Below are 6,000 nucleotides of genomic sequence, written 5' to 3' on the forward strand. Positions count from 1 at the left end.
ATCGAGAAGGAATGTTTGGCTATGATATTGGCATTCCAACACTTTGAAGTTCCTTCTCTTATTATCGTGTTAAGTGATCACAACTCCTTTACTTTCATCGGCAAAATGAAAAACAAAAACCAGAGATTTTAAGCTGCAGTTCTTACTGGAATATAATATTGACATAAGACACGTCAAAGGAAAAGACAATATAACAGCAGATACACTTTCACGTGTATAGAAATGTATTATTTTATGTATGCTTTGTGTCATTCATAACATGTCATCGTATGTATAATTTGCCACATGTGCATTTTACTAATTTTAAAAAGAAAGCTGTATTGTGTAAATCTTTCTTTTTTACGAGGAGAAGTGTCATGCATTTTTAATCCCATTGCTTCTCTGTTAGTTTTAATCTTTTTTATTTCATTACATGTTATTATAATGTAACATTGTTTACTGGATTTGACCTTCTCCAAAACTGAGTTCATTTATGTTTGACCTGATTAACTTTGTTTATTATTTTATGTCATTTATGCAAACAACTAAATAATATCTTCATTATTCTCTATGTGTATGAACTAATTAACTGAATTATTGTTCATGTAAACAAGAAGTGATAAATATGTATATCAGGGTCAGGGTTTTTGAAGATTCACATGTGAATTTAATAGATCATTGGGTTGTAAGTAAACAAGACTCATTAAGATCATTATAGAATGTCATTTTCATTAGGTAATGGCTGGTTTTAGAAAATGCTAATGTGATTTGAGGTCAAGCAGAGAACTATATTATCTTGTGACTGTACGTATTGTACCAGTTCTGCTTAAAGATCCAGCACTATAAGTTACATTATGTTGTGTCCAGTTCGGGTGAATTTTATTTTGTTCAAATTATTGAATTGAGGTGATTATTTTCTCTGGAAATACAAAAGTGCTCTGACTGAAATCTTGGATAAAGACATTCATTGAAATTTATATTGAATTCAAAGCTGGAATAATATTTATGTGATTGAACAAGAGACTGTTGACACATCCGCACTTCGATGACCATAACAGACACGTCATCACCTTCAATTTTGGATCTCATCGGGACATCAGATCAGTTTCATTCAAGAATTTTTATTAGTAAGACATTTGTCTTTAAATCTTCGATTATAATTTGGATTTAATTCCCAATACTGTAAGTTCTTTTTTTTTCATTTTTTACTTTGTTATCTAGGGAAATAATTTATTTCTTAAATTTTACAAAGCTTGTTGTCTTCACTCTTTTGCAGTTACTTATTTGAAGAATAAAGACTCCTAACAGCAATAAAGTATTGATAAATCAAGTATTCTCCACTGAGGCCTATCTAGATAAAAACACCTTTGCACATGCATACCAGTACGCAAATATCTGCCTTTTCTTTGCTACAGGCTGATTGTTTACATAGAGAAAGTGGAATTTAAACGATTAAAGTACAAATAGTCCATTATTTATAAAATATCAAATAAATAACAATGGAAATTATAATTGATGTTTAATGTGTATATATTCTAAGACTACCTGAATGATGTGATCTTTCCAAATACTCTATTATTCTTCTAGCACTATTCTCTCACAAATCACACTTACTGTTGTATATTAATAAGAGATTTTGCATCAATCCTTTATTGCAGTTTATATGTTTCGGGGGATTACGGATGTAATAATAGCTCCATCTAACAATTAATAAATGATGGTTTATATAGGAAATTATATTTCTTAACACGCTGAAATCCACAAGCTGTTTGTTTGCACAATAAGTAAGCAAAGCATCTAATTTCATGAATAGAACTTCAAATTAACAAAACAATATAACACAATAATCATTTGAAAACATGGCCTACATACATTTTGATTATATATTTATATCGATATGTATCTCACTTCCTGAATATTATAGGAATCTGTAAACCGCTATCATAAAATATCTACATCATGTATTTGCAGGCATTACAAAGTGGTGATGATCATTACTACGACGACGATGACGAAGAAAACTGACCTTTAAGAGATCAAAAAAAACTAGTTCTTAATACGACAACGATGACGAAGAAAACTGACCTTTAAGAGATCAACAAAACTAGTTCTTAATCAATCACACACAAGAAGGAAAGACAGTGTCATAATGAAAGTAAATCTGGACCTCTGCATAAAATACAAGAGAATAACGAATTTGGTGTATGTGAGAAAGCTTGCCAGTAGGTTCCCATTGGTCGGTGGTTCTTAAAGGGATTTTCCCGGTTTATTCCTCCACCATTTATGCTGGCTTACATGTATAACCTATCTTGCGCCTAGAAATGGTATTAAGCCCAAAACAAGAACATAATGGATTTGTGTTTCTAGCATCAAGACACGTATGTGTAACTTCATAATTCTATTTGAACATAAAGTACTTAACTTCTCGTAAAAGTATGGTCGTAACCAAGAAAGTAAATTGTCAAAGGTTACGTGACATTTCAAACTAAAATCTACTAAAACTTAAATTAGGAAAGGCATTGTCACGAATCGTATATTTATAATTTCCCCACGTCAAAAGTTGACAAAATACTGAATGCAATTTTTGTCCTCCCCTTTAATTTACTCCCATAGTGGATATTTTATTTTCTTCCTTTGACGTTACTCTGGCCAATACATTTTAAGATATATGCCTGTACTATCCATGTCTGTATTTATAGACATTACCTACCCATTACAAGTATAGAACTTCTGTTACAACACTTTCATCCAATCCGACACTTTAATGTTAGAAAGAAAGCCACGAATTGTAAGGTACTGCGTTGTTTTTGACCTTAAACCGAAGCGAAGATAAAATGAGAGATTCGATGACCGGAGCTCACATAAGAGAATATAGAATGTGAGCTTTGGAGGTTATACAGTATACAGTAACTATCCAAATCAGTGTGCAAACAAGATACGTTATATACGACACTACACTGAATGGCACGGATAATACTTTATATGAGTGTATGGATAGCGAGGGCAATATAAACATCAAGATAACTACAGTACAAATAACGTTTGACGAGCCATTTTTACATTCTGTAATACAATATAATATTACACATACGGGACAAAGGTTTCAAATTTTGGATAAACTGTGTTTTTATATAACGTTCGATTTCACATATATAAATTTGACAAGAAATATGCATATATAAAGTAGATATATAAAATAGAACTAATGACACGATATGAAAAAGAATTGACTTGACAAATAGATAAAACAATTTTGTACGCGAAATATAATTTCAAGTAACACAAGAAGTGAATATTGCCATCTGTCAAAATTAATTGCATTTCTCACAATGTAAATTGTATTATGCACATGTAAAACAAATATGTATTGTATCCTATGCTACTAAAACAAATAATGCTAAACCAAGCTAACATTGCAAATCATTTGGAATTCAGACCATCTTTATTACACACATGTAAACAAAGAACATAATTAATAGTCTTACTTTATACTTATGATATAGTGTTTCCATATATGCAACAAAAACAATAGAATATATTTATCACGTATGTAAAATGGAAATATGTCACATGATAGCCCAGATATTTAAACATAGGATTTTGATGGTTACAACTGAAACATAGCATTGTACGTTTTATGAGGGAATCAACTCTATTGCGAAATATTGCGAAACCAGAGAAATCATCAGTTGATTTGCGGCATGAAAATTCCATGTATATATGAAAATTTATATAGGTCAATTTTTATAAATAAAGAAGTACATGGAGAAGATTCGAGATATTTAAATGCAAGTTCTCTCAAGATATAAACTACTGCGAAAACTGCCACCAGTCAGGCTTGTTTTTCACAAACATTATGACAGCAACCAAGAAGAAAATTATCTGTGCAGCACACCAGCCGATTAAAAAATGCGTAACACAAAACTAAAATAAAAATCGATATTCGCTGTATATTAAGACTAGGTGGCTTTTATCTTATACACAGTATAGGTTACTGCAACTGTATGGGATAAATATGAACGGGTTTAGTGGGATTAATACTGCATGACCTGTGGGATTGAAGTATTCATCCGAGAAAAGGAGTTCATATTTTGCCATACAAATAAAGTACCTTTTTTATTATATACTCATTTTCTTATTCAACCTATGGCTTAATTAGAAATATATTACACTACTAAAAACAAAGTAATCGAATTTATGCTGCATTCCAAACATTAATACACAACCGTAAATTCATCAATACAAAATATCATATGGATGCACACATCGGACAGCCCAGTGATCTTTCAACTTTGTTGCTCTCGACATTAGTTTCAAAAAGGATTGTCATTTTGTTTTACTTAAAAGTGAAATTTAGAAAGTTACCAAGATTTCTACTAAATAACTGATTAAATGATCAAAATGGTATTTTTAATACTGCGTCTCCACGAAAATCACGTTCATTCATTTGCTTCTTTGAAAGTTTCATTTCTGACTCAGTAAACCTGTCCACATTGTTCACTTTAATATCTCAACTTTCAAATAGACGAAACAGCAACTTAAGGCGGTATGCCAGTAAAGATATATAGTGCTCACAGTGTGCCATTAACTTAACCCACTAGGTTGATGAGCATCTCGCGTTATTATGGATCAAACATTATTTGTCCATGTCCTGCTAGATTTAACACATTTGTCTATATAAACTTAAAACACATATGCGCACTCCTTCTCTCTCTCTATCTCACTCTCTCTCTCTCTCTCTCTCTCTCTCTCTCTCTCTCTCTCTCTCTCTCTCTCTCTCTCTCTCTCTCTCTCTCTCTTTTTCTCTCTCTCTCTCTCTCTCTCTGGTGTACCTTATATAATGGTAGAACGGTTGCACTAAGTCTACAGGATAATTTTCAGTGTTCTTTCACTGTGCGAATTTTAACATTTTTAAATTGTCTCATGTTTATTGTTTTTATTTACTAATAAAAGTAGATTAAGTGTTCTGCTACATCGTCATCTGTAAAATCTGTATACCACACCAGTGTGCAAACTGATGAGAATTTTCCTTTATCTAAATAATTGCAACAATCTTCTTCCTGCCGTGGGAAAATCATGTACTTTTCAGCGTTTTAATAACAACTTTAACAACAATGACTTGGAATGTCTGCTGCTTTGTTTGCTAACCGCTGACTACTGGCACTTACGCTCTTGCGATCATTTGATATATTTCAGATTGTTTGGACCTTTATGAATGTAAGACAGACGTGTTCGTCAAACCTTTATAATGTGTTGCTTGTCTTTTGAGTAGAAAATTATTCAAAGATATTAAGAATGACACGCCACAATATTGAGCTATTTACTCCCCTGAAGATATCATTGCATTTAAAATGCGACCATCCCAATCTTATCATAAAAACTGCGTGAAGATTTGGATTTAGCACGATCTATTCGGTTTGACATGTAGTCTTCAATTACTTTCGCCGAAATCTTATCTACGTTATAAACTTTCTCTTTCATCATCAGGAATGACTCCGCGTTAGAGCAATTGACACTAGCTCCCCAATACTCCGTCAGTATTCGTACTATGGTTTGAAATACAAATTATTTCCAAATATCACATAGCAAATTAGAAAACATATTATTAAATATAATTTAAGCTTATTGCGTGGGATCCCAATACAAATTGTGAAAGTGAGTGATCAAAAACTAAATGGTCTCTACTTGTTACTTAATATTATTATGTACTGTAACATTTTACTTTAAAAAATATGTCAAAAGTAAATGGTAAATAAATAAGATAAAACCTTATTCCTGTTGGTCGACCTAGTAGCCATCTTTTCTAAATATCTTTAGGATCAACAAGACTTTGATATTAAAGTTTTGTCCATTTCATTGCTTTGTTATCGTACTTTACAAGTGGGATCAGTGATAACAAACATATGCTACGTTCTAATGCATAGACGATGGCCGGTGGAACTGGTTGCTGGACACTAGAACGACACGTCAACTCACTGTCTTGCATCAGTAAGTCAGCAACATGCATTTCTAGGTGGTAAA

Source organism: Sinohyriopsis cumingii, chromosome 6, assembly GCF_028554795.1.
Source record: "Sinohyriopsis cumingii isolate HCF-2022 chromosome 6, ASM2855479v2, whole genome shotgun sequence".
Taxonomy (NCBI): domain Eukaryota; kingdom Metazoa; phylum Mollusca; class Bivalvia; order Unionida; family Unionidae; genus Sinohyriopsis; species Sinohyriopsis cumingii.